This window comes from Felis catus, chromosome C1 (assembly GCF_018350175.1).
Source record: "Felis catus isolate Fca126 chromosome C1, F.catus_Fca126_mat1.0, whole genome shotgun sequence".
Taxonomy (NCBI): domain Eukaryota; kingdom Metazoa; phylum Chordata; class Mammalia; order Carnivora; family Felidae; genus Felis; species Felis catus.
In genome coordinates this window covers 135,528,938-135,544,717 of record NC_058375.1, presented here as the reverse complement: position 1 = coordinate 135,544,717, position 15,780 = coordinate 135,528,938, and the positions used below count along the sequence as shown (strand labels likewise).

Genomic DNA, 15,780 nt, shown 5'->3' with positions numbered 1-15,780 from the left:
AAAAACAGCTAAGCACAAAGCTTGGCTTTGTTATCTTAAGTCAGAAGGTATGATAGGCCATGCCATATGGCTCTAATCCGCCTCTATCTCCCATCACCTAACAGGAAACCTTCATGTAGCATGACCTTATTTGGCTGGTTCCAGGTTAGGGCTGCCCAAAGGGGATTTTTCTGTTTCTGCTATATCCAAAGGTTTATGTTGATTTTTTTCTGAGCCCTGCAAACTATAAATCCGACTGATTACTCTGCACTCTTTTGCTTGACTGAGCCTTTACAATCAGACATCCCCGTTAACAATAAGCTCCTAATGAATCAAACATCTATGGCATTAGTTTCACCTAGCTGCCTCTTTCCCATGCACTGTGCTGCTTTGTCAGACCTGGTTTGATGAGAAAAGCTAGTGACACTTGCTGCACCTATTGATAAACAATTCAGTAATGAGGGGCATAACAAAAATTACCTAAAACAACCTGATTAAAAATGACAGGCAAGGCTTACTCCCTTGCTCTACGGCGAAGGTAACTCCGGTTCTGCGTAGGGAAAATAATGAGGTAAAATAAAATTTCCTTCTTAGCAAGGAGTTCACTTCTGAATGTGTGTTGATGAGGAGATTCAGTTTTTCCAGTGATGTTTTCCACTCTTTCAGGTTATATGATTACCAGTAACGTTAGGGACTCATCGAATTTGGGATGGTTGCCTTTCAACTTTCCGAGACGAATTCCCTGCTTTTTCTACTTAAACTTTCAGAATAATCAAACTTTCTTTCTTAAATGTGAGTTTAGTCATTGAGAAATTCAATAGTATAATGCTAATAATTAGGTAAGTATAGTGTGGGCACAAAAGAGAAATTCTAAGATACCAAAAAAAAAAAAAAAAGTTTTGGAACAAAGTAGGAGAAACTTCATGGACAAAATCATCTCCCTAAAAGGAATAATTTAACCTTACCATGGACATGGAAGCTCCTTTTATTGGGGTCACCCGGAGGACCTTTGCAACTTCGAAACAAGCTTATACCCAGAGGAGGCCAGGCTCTTGTGAAAGCTTGATTCAAAGACAGAAATGTGTGGGTTTTGCAATTGTGTGGCATCATGCTGGGAGGGTTTCCATCAGTGCACAGATGCACTTGAAAATCAAATATGGACATGGGGAATGTTTTTTGGAGATGGAAAATGAGTGCTGATGACATGTTTATACTTCGCAGATGGATCCAGTACAGAACCATTTTTTGTAAAGAAACAATACCCACCATTTGCTAAAAAAAAATTTTTTTTTGAGCAGCTACAAAATGGTGGCACAAAAAGTGAATATTCCCGTCATATATGCTCCACCTGTTTCTCGGTCTTACAACTGTCTTCCATCCTGACCGTAATCAATGACTGCTGTAGTCTTATTTTCTTTTCAAATGTTATCCAAAAGAATATGAAAAAAGAAACACAATACACAAAGGCATTTGGAAAAGCAAAATGATTTGAAATTAATTTGCCACATATGAAAAATTGGAAAATGACAAATGCTATTAAGTAACAAATGCTGAATTGAATCCTAAAAAATTCATTTTAATTGGCATATTTTCTCCCTAAATTTGATATCAAACCAATTTTTGAATGTTTTCTATCTAGAGTCTAGAATGTCTCCTCTATTCCTTCTTTTGGCCCCACCTTAGATCACTTAGGTATTTGTAACTCTGGAAATTACAATGCTTAGCATGGTGTTAATACTGTTTACTGCCTGGGTGGCTCAGTCAGTTGAGCATCTTACTGTTGGTTTCAGCTCAGGTCATAATCTCACTCACGGTTGGTGGGTGTGAGCCCCACATCTGGCTCTGCCCTGGCAGCACAGAGTCTGCTTGGGATTCTCTCTCTCTCTCTTTCTCTCTCAATCTCTCTCTCTGCCCCTCCCCTGCTTGCACTGTCTCTTTCCCAAAATAAATAAATAAAACTTAAATTTTTTTTCTTTAAAGAAATACTATTTATTGCCTTATTATTGGCACATTATAATGATGAGTAGTTCCTAGTGACAAATATCAACCATAATGACATGGAAAGGCACAATATGTATGGGATATGGGTTTGTAAGAAGATAACCTAAAGCATTTAAGTGTTGAAAAACATTATTAGTAACATTGCAAACTTTGCTCGATAAAAGCTATCAGAATAGTCAAATCTTAACTTACTGAGACCATCAATAACATTGAAACTTGCCATCCCAAGTGTGAAATAGTGACAAAGTGACCCACCTCAAAGATACAGCAATTATACAACAATAAGGAAGCTATGGATCTGAAATATAAAAGTTAATAATTTTTTAAAACAGCAAATTCTGAACACATTTTCAGACTTGATGAATGAGTATGTGTTTCAAGTGTTTCAAATAATACGCGACACTAAATTTGTTTCTTACTTTTGGTCAGACAAATTAACTTTTCTTGATGTTTTACCTTTCTTGCCATCTGTCTTCCTAACCTACTGAATTTCACAGCTGGCCTTTAATCAATCATATTTTTTATTCTAAGTATCAGTCTGAGATTAAGAATTAGAAATAGACTCTGAGCCACAGCAAACGGTCATACAGCCTGAGACTAGATAACAAAATCTTGAGAATCTGCATAAGTCGACATGTTCTTTCGACCCTGTAGTTTCTGGCAGTGTGCCAAACATAAATCGACAGTTCTACGTTCTATGATTCTGCCCCTTGTTATCATCCTGAAACTAACAAAAGCCTGTGTACCCTTCTCTAAATGAAGCAAGCCTTTATCTTTATTGCTGGATTTTTGACACATGTGAACAAGGCCAAAACATTTATAAATTCTTAATTATTTCTTGCCTATCCGTAAAAAAAACAAAAGTTTTAATCATAAACTTAAGGTAGTCTTAGAGTTCCACAGAAAATGTTAGTACTCATCCTAAATAAAACTTGTTAAACTTTGAAATGGTCAAGAAAAATGAAAGTATATCTTTCCAGTTAGAGTATATATGAGGTCATTGTGTTCCTAATCAACTTTCGGCAAATGCATAGAACAGAGAGCTCAGAAAAAATAAGAGATCATTTGTTTCTATTTCTTTATTTAAGATATTAGGGAAAGGAGATGTGAGAAGTAATAAAACTAATCTAGTTCACATAACTAGATTGCTGGGAAATCAGATTTCCTGAGGTCTGCTTTATTCTACTAAACCATTCTGTTTGCAAATCTTGTAATATTTAGTTAGAATGGACCAATGTTATTGGTCACCTATTCTCTAAGTACTATATTAAGTATATTATAAAATAATACGGTGTTCAGATATCATCACACTTAGAGAATAATTGTATAACAATATAAAAATTAATAAGCTACATTCTACCAGTGCCTAAATTGTTGCCTAGATGTAAAGTCAGCACCTCACTAAGATAACTATACTACTGGTCTATAAGTTAATTATGGGATAATATAATCCCTTGTCCCTGGTGACAAGCAGAAGTTATGTAAGGGTGCTGTTAACCAAAGAACAGCTAAATACAGGGCTCCTGTATGTTGGTCTGGCCTCTAGACCAGAGAGATCCAGGGACAAAACACTCTGTAATCCTAACCAAGCTGCTCATCATTTGTCTAAGGAAGAACTAGTGAGCTTTTCTACATCAAAGTCAAACCTGACTTGCATGGTAGTCAAAAGGTCAGCTTTTTAAAACTTGAAGTTCATTACAGCCCACTGTTTTCTTCTTGATATCTGCTACACAGAAAGAACAGCCAATATTCCAAAGTAAAGTCATCTCTACTTAAGAAAGTGGAAGCAATCTTCCTGAGTCCTAGCGTTTACAGGTAGGACAGCCTGGCTATTCTACAAGCATCTTGGCCTACTTCCCAAAGTGCTCATTGGTGTCTGGGTGTCTGAATAGTAGCTGGTGGATTTCCATGGCTTGTCACCGCTATCCCTAACTTCCGGTAGTAGTCCCAACTCTGACAGCAGTTATATGTAACGTATGTGTGAGAAGAAAATATGCTTCTTTTTGCTGGGAAAGGGTTTGGGTTCATCAGACCTTTAAACCCCAGGGATGAAAAAGAGTTCTGAATCAAATAACGTGGAGGCATGGGTACAGAGAAAACTTTTCCATCAGTAAAAGTTAAAATTCACAGATGTCTTCCTAATAATGATACTGAATAGCTTACTTCACATATGTATCATCCATGGTATTTATCCCACACCTTTAAGTGGGTTGGGTGCTATTAACCAAAGATCAACTTAAACACAGGGAGACTGAATGTCAGATACGGTTTTAGGCATTTTGAGACAAGATGCCCTGGACTGTCCTAAATTTGGTCTAGAAATATTCTGGATGGAGTCTGTTCCCACGGTTAGCATTAGTTATGCAAAGGTGTATATGAGTCTAATTTTTCGAACTGGGTCGGTTGTGTAGTTCATGTTTATTCACATATTATCTGCACTGATTCATATATCCTAATCTTAATTAGCATTTAGACATAGTAACTGGTATATAACTAAACATATAATAATCATATTCTTTTATGTTACTTACATTTTAAGTTATCCATTAAAATTCAGCCAAAATAATCTGTAGGCAAGAAGAAGTTTGGTTCTCATGTACGAAGAACTTAAAAAAATATCCTTTGGGGGCTCCTGGCTGGCTCTGAAAGTAGAGCATGCGACACGTGATCTCAGGGTCATGAGTTCAAGCCCCACCTTGCACCTAGAGCTTACTTTAAAAAAAAATCCTTCGAGTAGAATTTTAGACATTTATACCCATACTGAGAGGTTCCTTTAGTTTCTATGGAATCTGTGTGAAAGTAGTTTCATCCAGTATGTTGAGTGCCAGAACACTAGACTCCTCTTTTATCATCTGCCATCCAATAGACAAAACCAACTTTTTCTTGTTACATAGCTTCCATTAGTAACCATGGAACGATCCAGTACATCTGATATTATTTTCTTGGTGTAGGTAATGCTGCCAGTGATGATGGCCCTGAGATTGTGGTACTTTCTGCTTTCACACTTGAGGGCCTACCAGTTACTATAGTTGCCACAAGAAACTAACTAACCAACAAGCACGAATAGAAATTGCACATACACATCTCTTGTATTGTTCTAAACAACCTCATGAAGTCTTTAGAAACTGTCACATAGTTGCATCCCGTCACAGAATGTGATGTTCTACCACCAAAAAGTTGGGAAGATTTGTATGGGTAAACCCCCAACTCTACATCAATGGATGCAATGGGATAAAGATGATAGGTTTATAGAATTGATCCCAACATGTAGTCAGTTCATAAGGAGGTCAAAATTATAATAGTTATGAAATATGTTAACTTTGAGAAGATTGAGACAGTCAGACAGAGGAACCATTTCCCCCAAGCTAAGTTGTAAAGAAGGGCTACTAACCCTTTCATTCTTTTCTAAGTGGAGAACAGATCTTCTCCAGGCTGTTCTGAGTAGCCTCTCCCTGTCTCCACAGAGGCTTCACTTGACCTTTGCAATCTAGCACACCCAGACCTTTCTAATCATGTGCATATTGTAACATCAGATGAAATCTTTCCCCTTCCCTTTGCCTCCAATAGTCTTAAATTACATGAAGTCACCATATTTCATTGAGAACCATGTTATTACATTATTCTAGACACTGTCTTAAATTATATGACACTGTTGGAACTTTTACTTTTTTCAGGTAACAAATCTTAAAAGATGCTGAAGTCCATTGTTTAGTAAAGCAGATGACTAAAAATTGGAGCTGTCTGAAGTCACTTTAAACTATATCCTATAATACTACAATTAATTCATTCAGTGTATACTCATCAGGTCCTGCCATGTGTAAGGCACTGTGAACCAGAAAAGATAGAAAGTAGTGGAGCTCCAGGTCTCATGAAGAAACCAATACTCCAAATTATTGTTCAGTCATAAGTTGATAAAGGAGGCTTTTTTGCTTTCTGTTGGCGTATGAATATTTATTACTGCCATATTTCATGAACCAAATTTAAGATCTTGGTCTTTCCTTCTTGTTTCAGCCTTCTTGTTTCCTTTTTGTTTCCTTCTTGTTTCAGCCAAAAGAGAGAGATTGACTATTTGAACAACCTTACAGGTGCCTTGGTGGCTCAGATGGTTGAGTGTCTGACTCTTCATTTCGGGACAGGTCATGATCCCAGGGTCATGGGATTGAGCCTCACGTAAGGTTCCACGCTGACCATGAAGTCTGCTGAAGATTCACTCCCTCTCTTCCTCTGTTCCTCTCCCTCTCTTGTGCTCTATTTCTCGAATGAATGAATGAATGAATGAATGAATGAATGAATGAAACAACCTTCAGGCAGACTCCAGGAATGTCACCAACACCATGACCTTTGTGACCAAATCTAGCAACCAGAACTTCACTATTTTCCTCAATAAAACTCCAGCGACCATGATTCAAGAAAAGGACTGTGATTTTTTTTTTCCTGTTCTTGATCAGCTGGACCCTGACACACTTTCTAATGGCAGAATTTGACTGTGTGGCTTCAACACCTAGTTTTTCCAGTACAATTTTCTACTATAATTCCCTTTGCACGGGAAGTACCCCCAAAAGGTTTCGCCTTCAGGGCTGTGCCCAAATGAGCTTTCTTGTACCATTCACCATGCCACTTCTAATCTCACCGGTGGTGACACAGCTTCCCAGAAGTATGAAGACCACTACCCTTTCCCACCTTGCTGGCACCACAGGCCTGAGCAAAAGAGCAGAAGCTTTTTTTTTTTTTAATTTTTTTTTCAACGTTTATTTTTGGGACAGAGAGAGACAGAGCATGAACGGGGGAGGGGCAGAGAGAGAGGGAGACACAGAATCGGAAACAGGCTCCAGGCTCCGAGCCATCAGCCCAGAGCCTGACGCGGGGCTCGAACTCACAGACCGCGAGATCATGACCTGAGCTGAAATCGGACGCTTAACCGACTGCTCCACCCAGGCGCCCTAGCAGAAGCTTTTTTAAAAATAATTTGCCTTATTTGGTACAAGCCAATTCTTGTCCCTCCCTCCTATCCAGTCATCTCTTTAGCTGCTCTTATTAGTATTTGGCAAGGAAATTTTAATTTCTAAGAGTGTCATATGGTGAGCTCTATAGGACAATGATTTAAAAAATGGGCTTTGGAGAAAGATAGGTCAGAACTTAATGCTTATTCTACCACCCATTAGCTTTGTGGTCTTGAAAGAAATCTCTCGGGGCAGCCGGGTGGCTCAGTCGGTTGTGTGTCCAACTTCGGCTCAGGTCACAGTCTCATGGATTGTGAGTTCGAGCCCCACGTTCATGAGTTCGAGCCTGCTTTGGATTCTGTGTCTCCTTCTCTCTCTGCCCCTCCCCTGCCTGTGCTCTCTCTCTCTCTCTCTCAAAAATAAACATTAAAAAAAAGAAAGAAAGAAACCTCTTAGTCTTTCTGAGCCTCAGTTTCTTCATCTGTGAAATAGAAATACTGATTCTTTCTTGGTGATGTGCTAAGGACTAAATGAAACAATATTCATGGGTCCCTTAGTGTATGCCCTCACATGGGGTGTGTGTTCAATTAAAAGTGACTTTAATTGTAATGGACCTTGGGTGAGGTGAATATGCATGATGTGATTGCAGTATGGCTCCATTTTAATAGAAGGGACAGTGGCAGAACTGTCTTCCTCTAATAATAAGAAAAGGAAACCTTAATGGAACTAAGGAAGCAAAGTATCTAAACCCAGAGCAAGGAGAGGGCCATGGTGCTGGGAAGGAGGTAGCATCAGGGGTGTCTGAGCTGGGGTTGCCCTGAAACAGAGCCTGTGATAAGGAATTCGAGAGCATGGAGAGAATAAAGTAGGGTTGGTGGAAAATCCAAACAATGTACCATAAGGGAACCTAAGATTCCTGCTGTTGAAGAAAGCACCTCTGAGGACCATGCTGAGTGCTTCTCAGAACTGCCTTGTCTGAAAGGTAGGTGGCTGAAACATTGGTCCCCAGACTCCTGTCTCCCCCCCATTTTGGGCTGCCCTTGAGGGTGTTAACTCTCCCATGCATTTCCATGCTAAACTTGAAGAAGCATTGAGCAGGCTTCTGCAGTTCTGGAAGAGGCTCTGAGGCAGAAATTAGGAAGACTCCAACAATGTTCTGGAGGACTGCACTTAGGAGGAAATATCCACTGAAGCTACAACTGAAATCAAAGAGGGCTTAGAGGATGAGAGACAGGACTGCAAACTTTTCTGCACAAATAGTCTTTCTTTAAAAAAAAAAACTATTTATTTATTTTGAGAAAGAGAGAGAGTGTGAGCTACAGAGGGGCAGAGAGAGAGAGAGAGAGAGACCCAAGCAGGCTCCACGCTGTCAGTGCAGAGCCCAACATGGGGCTCGATGTCACAAACCATGAGACCATGACCTGAGCCAAAATCAAGAGTCAGACGCTTAACTGACCAAGCCACCCAGGCACCCCACAAATAGTCTTACTGACAGACCACGAAAAGCATCAAGACAGTGAAAAATTGTTACAGACTGAATGTCTAGATCCCCCCAAAATTCATTTGTTGAAATCCTGACCTTTAATGTGATGGTATGGGGAGGTGGGACTTCTGGAACATGACAGTAAGGTCATGAGGGTGGAGTGCTCTGCAGTGAGATTAGTGCCCTTATCAGGGACTAAAGAGATCAGAGTTCCTGCCCTTCACTGACTGAGGCCACAAAGAGATGGACACCTGCAAATGTGGAAGAGGGCTCTCCTTATGGCCTGGCATGTCCACACTCTGACCTGAAACTTCCAGCCTCCAGAACTGTGAGAAATAAATGTCTATTGTTTATAAACCACACAGTCTATGATACTTTGTTATAACAGCTCAAACTGTGACAGAATTGAATGCTGGGTTCAAAGAGAAAGCAGATATATGATTTTCTCTCAGTTTTGGCTTAGCTTCTTTCCTATTTTGTTTTAAAAGTTTACATATTTAGGGGCGCCTGGGTGGCTCAGTCGGTTAAGCATCCGACTTCGGCTCAGGTCACGATCTCGTGGTTTGTGGGTTGAAGCCCGGCGTCGGGCTCTGTGCTGACAGCTCATAGCCTGGAGCCTGCATCCGATTCTGTGTCTCCCTCTCTCTCTGCCCCTCCCCTGCTCACTCTCTGTCTCTCTCCCTCTCAAGAATAAATAAACATTAAAATTTAAGTTTATATTATTTATTTTGACAGAGAGAGAGGGAGGGAGGGACAACCCAAGCAGGCTCCAACACAGAGCCCAATGCTGGGCTCCATCTCATGAACCGTGAGATCATGACCTGAGCCAAAACCAAGAGTTGGATGCTTAATTGACTGAGCCACCCAGGCACCCCTAGCTTAGCTTCTTCCATGGCAACCAGATTATAGCAAATCAAGTTAAATACAATAAAGTAACAGTTCAAGGATACAGAATCCTTCCTTTCCCAGAAGATGCTACTAGGATGAGAGTCACAGGAATTCCAAACTTGGTTACCTATGTAGTCATACTATTGCCACAAAAGGAAAGATGTGGCTGGTCAAAGATAAGATATTCTCACTGCATCATCCATTCTCTAGCCCCGTAACCAGGAAACACTCCAGTCAAAGCCTGACCAATGTGGCTAAGCCAGACTCCTCAGCCACGTCCTCTGAAGTCTCCATTGTATTAGTCAGGCAGAAATTACTATATACTTGAAATGACGAGTCACAGCTTGTGCAGGGAACGTGATGGAGAAAATTAAACTCAGCATTAATGAGTTAAAAAGCCTTTTGGTTTCTGTTTGAAAGGGGCAAGCTCGTTGGCCTATCTAATCTGACAGTGAAAGGTAAAATGATTTATAAGTGACAATTTATAATTTATAAATAATTAGATTGTCCATTCAATGCATGGTTGCAATTTCTATCCAATCAGAGTGCCACCTAGGGCTTCCTGATGAAATGGGAACATTGCATGGGACACAACTCATCTGAAAAAAAATATTCATTATTTATCAGAAATTCAAATTTAACTAGGAATTCTTTATTTTTATTTGCTCTATCTGGCAACTCTATTGCTTCGTCCAAACAAGTACAAAGAAAGAGCTACTCATTAAAACAAGACTGTAAATGTTCTGGAATGTTGTGCTAAAGGTTCTTGGACTCCTCAGTAGTAGCAACATTTCAATAAATTGACATGTGAATTAACTCTAACGATTTGCATATTGTTTCCTTGGGCACATTTCTAAAAACTTTTCAAAGCTTTCAATAATTTATTTTGTCACAACCTGGCAATCTGTATCTTGAAAAAACACTGTGATAGTAACAGGAAAAGTCTTTTCAAATAACTCCAAATGAGCTTTCCAAAGACTCCCGCCTACTTGTTAAGACTCAAAGATGCGTACTTTAAAATGTTTTCACAGGATTCACCTTATAAATAAAATCTAAGTCAACTTCCAAGTCTCAGAACAGCTCTGCAGAGAAGAGAAACATCCCCAAACCACATGCAGAGTCACGTCATTTTAGTTGCAAGATTCTTGTTCCAGCTCACCTTCCAAAACAATTTCAGTCAAGTAGAAATATTCTGACAATCCCCGCTCTTAGAATGGCAAATGATCCCTGCCTTTTCATTCATTCACTCATTACCTCTCCAAAAAGAGAATGTGCAGCTACCAGAATTTCATACAATTAGTGCTCCAAGAGCGTTTTAAATGCAAACCTATAAGAGGAAAGTAAAAACAAATCAAAGTTAATTGTGACTGGCTGGAACAAAATGCTTAAATCGATACAAGGACGGCTCATCTGCTCATCATTTACCCATTACCTGGGAGACGAACACCTCCTGCTGTGCCTGATTTTTGATACAGATTTACCATTGCCTGCATTCCGCAGACACACGCAAGGGAAGCCCAAACCTTCCCTGACTCCCTCTCTCATTATCCTCTTTGCACATACTAACCTATTCATTCTTAGTTTTTCCTTGGCTTGTGTGTTCTTCTTTGCAAGGGGGGCATGCACACAAGGAAAAGTAGAGTTAAAACAACTGGATAAGAAGTTCAGGAACTTCCAGTAAAGCAGTCAGAGGAGGCGCCAGTGTCTGTGTATGAATTACTGACTTCTCTCAATCAGTTCCACACTGACTTTTGTGACTTTCAGAAACCTCCGCAAGTAGAATGCCAGTCCTTTTGGAAGGCATCCCTTAGGGGGAAAAAAAATTCTTGTTAAGGTCTCAGACCTAAATGAAGAGAAATGAAGCCCTCTTATTTGGAGACGTGAGTGTCTTTAATGGCAGGGTAGCCTTAAAACCGGGCACGAGTGTCCAGATGAAGGACGTGAAGCCAACATCAGTAGGCTGTTGGAAAGTTTGGCTTTTGAAGGCCATGTGTGCCGTTAGCTCTCAGCAATAAAGCCTGATGTTTCAGGAGAAAGACAAACTCATTTCTAACCGGCTGCCTTTCTTCAAATGCCCTTCACCGTAGCTAAGTATCCAAAAAATGGAATATAAAATGTATCTGCCATTGAAAGTTAATGTGTATCTCTGAATTAAATACACACACCAAATTTGAGAAAGTCTGCACAGGATGGTTGGGTTGATATATTAACTTCTTTTTAATTTTTTTTTTAAATTCTTTTTTTTTTAAATTTTTAGAGAGAGAGAGCAGAAGCAGGGCAGGGGACAGAGGGAGAGGGAGAGAGAGAGAGAGAGAGAGAGAGAGAGAGAGAGAGAGAGAGAGAAAGACGGAGAATCTCAAGTAGGTTTCACTCTCAGTGCAGACCCCAATGTGGGACTTGATCCCATGACCCTGGGATCATGACCTGATCATGACCCTGGATCAAGAGACGCTCAAGCGAGCCACCCAGACGCCCGAGCACATTAACTTCTTTTTTAGATAACTTTCCAAATGAAACTTTTGCAATTACATGTGACCATTAATTATTATTACTATTATTCTTATTAATGATTTCCAGGGAAGGGGGAAGACTCAAAAAATTTTTAAATAACTAATTTTTCTTATTCTATTTGACAATTAAATGGGTGATGTGTAATTGCTATCATCATATTTACTGGCAATTATCCTCTTTTCACTTTCTAGCTATTTTTTTTTTACTTGTGCATATGGATTACCTAACAGAAAAGTGTAGAGATGACCACATAAATAGCAAATCACGAGTGAAAGTACATTGTATCTTCAGCCAAGTACACCCAAATAGGCTAACTATGTGATGGTTAGAAATGCAGTTCCCACAATTAAAATTGGAGTATAAATAAAACTGGGAAAATCTAGGAGCACACTGATACGGCAGGGGGAAAATAGAGTGTAAAGGATTGACTGGAGGAAAATCGTGGTGCTGTACAAAGGGGTGAGAGTCAGATACAACCGATAGCCAGCATCAGCCTTTCAATTCACTGTTGGCCTGTGTTCCACCTACCACTTCCTCAATGTATCCTTTATGTTATTTTTTTAGGAAAGGACATTCATGACCAATAACAATGTTATAATGATCATAAGTATAGGATTTAAGATACGTTTTTTAAAAACACCTTTAACCGACAATAAAAGCGCCCAAAAGCCATGGGGGTAGTTACCTAGCTCAAGGTTTTATTTAGTGATGGTTCCACTTTTTCACTCACTGCCTGCAAATCAGCATTTTTAGTGGACAAAGGGCTCAGCAGCGGCCTTATGATTGCTTCTTTTCAAATGGTAATGGCTATCCTAACTCCTCTGCCAGGTTTTTCTTACCAGAGCACAAATTGCAGTTTACAAGGCTCTGAGGGGAAAAAAAAAAAAATCTTAGCTGAATATCTTTTTTTTTTTATTCGACAAACTGACATGTAAATTACCCTTTAAGTGCTCCACTCTAGGGCTCTGATCATCTCCTAATTGTCACAGTCAATTGTAGCCAACAGTCTCTTCAATCCCAAGCGCTTTGACAACAAGCACAAGGATCAAAGCAGAATCAGCTCCCTTCAATATCCTTCTGTTTAGGATGCTACAAAACGCCTGAAAAAGAAAGGTGTAAGGGCATTGCTGTAGAGGAAACTGAGAGTAGCAAGTATTACAATAGTCGTTTTCTCCATCTCTAAAATTATGCTGTATAAGCTGCCGTGATCTTTAATCACATGTGCAGAACAAATACATAAACCTCCCGGGCAATTAATATGCTCTTAAGATTATACTAATATGCGAGCTTTACAAACAACACCGTCTCGATGGCTTAGGAAAACTCTGCTACAGTGAGGGGATAGCAATCATTTCTTAGCAGCTTGAGCATCAGAAACTGTTATCAAACATATTCTGTATTTGAACATAAATTCCAAAGCATAGTTTTTCTAAGTTTGGTGTCAGGACTCCCTGCTCCCCATTGAAAATTCTTCAGGGTTTTTTTTTTTTTTAATTAACCTAGAAATGTCCAACTGCAAATGTGCCCCCAAATACATTTTTTTAAATGTGGCACAAAAACTCATTTCAGAAGATGCTGTTTTCCTTACTAGGGGTGACTCTTGTCTTATTGCTTTACTGGCAAGAAACTAATTAAAAGTCATTACATGATCTGCAAACGTGATTCCTAAATAAGATGCACTTACCAGGACTACTACTTCACAAACTATGACAATTCTTTCCAACTAAACTGGTTATTATACGTCACTAACTTTTTTAAAAAGATTACGAATGCTGTTCCCAAAAGAAAATTTTCACCCTCTCAAATATAATGATATAAATAATTTGGGGGAAAGAGAAACTCTGTGTAATAAATCTGTATCAAATAGCCGCTTTAAAAATAATCTGAATACTGTCAGAGAAAAAGGACAGGTGGAAAGAAATCAAAGGTGCATGTGACAGCACCTATCCAAGCACCTCCACAGCTTGTCTCCTTGTGCCCAGGTATTGCACACAAGCAGTGGATAAGGTCACAATTGATTGACAGCCTTCCCACTCTCAAGAAAAAAAAACTGAAAAAAAAAAGAGGCAGCGAACACTGTCGGGTTCCTTTCTCAGCAAGTTTGCTCAAATCCCCCTGTAGGGGTTTCCCGGTCTCCCCTCCATTTCACCTTGAATTCTCAGGTTTGATTGAAGAGCTTCACAGAAGGGTCTATTACAGATTGAGGAATGATCCATTTCACATCTGAAGCTCCAAAGAGCTACTTGTGAGGAGTCTCTGAGTGCATTTATCTCACATGTGAAGCTTTCTGCAAAATCAATATGGGTATTTTTCAGTTTGACAAGTCAACGTGAAATATCACATAATAATAGAAAAACAGAGTTGTACATTTAAACACACCCGATACAGTTATCTATGACAAAGCTTATAGTTATTACTCATGGATATCCTCGAGTATGCCTCATCTAAATTCACCCTGAGAACTAGGCTAAAGCACGTAGAAAGAGAAACTGACTGACTACCATGTTTTTGGCTCCTTTGCCCAGATGAATCCAGGTTCTGTGGTGAGAGGAGAGAATGGACAGGAATCATGGCCTCCACTACCAACTTGGAAGTGACATGGGAAGTGGGGAGAAAACGACCAGAGGTGAAAAAGAAGAAAACAGAACAAGTGAGAAAACGCAAAGAACTTCACACCTAATTAATTGGCAATAACTGGGCAAAACGTTCACCCAAAGAACAGTAACCTTGTCTTCTCAAACCCCCCCCCCACCACCACCACGGTAGCAAACACCAGCAGAATAACTGACATATATGTGTTGGGGTATGACAATCTTCGGGTGAACTCTGGGTCTATTCTCTTTTCTGCATTAGCTTGAGGAATATGATTTAACTTCTCTACACCTCTGAGTTTCTCTGCTGGTTATTTTTATCTTAAAATGGGATTAATCAGAAGATTTACCTTACAAGGTTTTGTGAGGACTGAACAAGATGATGCATATAGCACCTGGCACATGGAAAACATTTAATTATTTGTAAATATTGATGAAATTATTATCATTTCCTTATACCTATCCACAAGGTCTCTAGGGTTCTAATCTGGTGCCATTTGTAGTGTTCCCTGGACCCTTTCCACACTGTTTAATGTCCCCAAGGGTTATATGACCATTTGGGTGAAAGAGTGTCCTCACTGTATTAACTATGGTGTAGGTCCTAATAGAGGAGTGTAGCCATGCACATGTACTTGCCTTAAAAATGGTCTTCATCCAACCAGGAAGCCTGTTTCTAGCAACTGTGAGAGAGAGAGAAAATCAAATGGGACTTTGAGAAAGGAAAAAGCCCAGGCCTACAGACCACATCAGCTGATCACTTAAAGCAAGAAACGAGGTAGGAGATGTAACATATAGTTTTATTTCATATACCAAGATATTTAGTCTTTTTTTTAAGTTTATTTATTTTGAGAGAGACAGAGAGAGAGAGAGAGGGAGGGAGAGCACAAGTGTGGGAAAGGGATAGAGAGAGGGAGAAAGAGAACCCCAAGCAAGTTCCACACTGTCTATGTGATGCAGGGCTCAGTCTCGCAAAATGTGACCTGAGCCAAAATCAAGAGTCAAACACATAACTGACCGAACCCCCCGGGTGCCCCGCCAGTATGTTATAATTAATAGTGGGGTTATGTCTATACATTCAACCATAGGAAGAACCTTAAAAAAAATCTCAACAGCATATTGGCAACCAAGATCTGGTTAAGTGACTCACTATAAACACTTATTCCTCTCTATCACATTTTCCTGTAGCTTATTACTACCTAAGTAGTATTAACATCATTTATATTTGATGATCTATGCTTGGATCTGTAGACTGCTTGAAGCATACTTATAATTTTAGGTTAACTCTCCCCACTACACAGAATAAGGCCAGAGTAGGCAAAACATGTGAGTTCAGAAATGTGAAAATTCATGTTAATATAGAAATAAGAAAAGTATCATTATAAAATTC

At 39.5% G+C, this 15,780-nt stretch overlaps 1 long non-coding RNA gene across 2 annotated transcripts in view; it reads right to left on the bottom strand.

Moving 5' to 3' along the window:
- The window catches only part of LOC109502672, a 40,491-nt gene extending 26,406 nt beyond the window's left edge, over positions 1–14,085 (bottom strand). Inside the window, exons 1-4 of one of the 2 annotated variants that reach the window (XR_002161430.3) lie at positions 13,952–14,085; positions 12,743–12,902; positions 10,451–10,618; positions 4,512–4,622 (exon numbers count right to left, since the gene is read on the bottom strand). This is a non-coding gene — a long non-coding RNA (uncharacterized LOC109502672). The remainder of the gene's footprint in view (positions 1–4,511; positions 4,623–10,450; positions 10,619–12,742; positions 12,903–13,951) is intronic. The other variant, XR_002161432.3, reaches the window with a different exon arrangement.
- Positions 14,086–15,780: the final 1,695 nt, after the last annotated feature.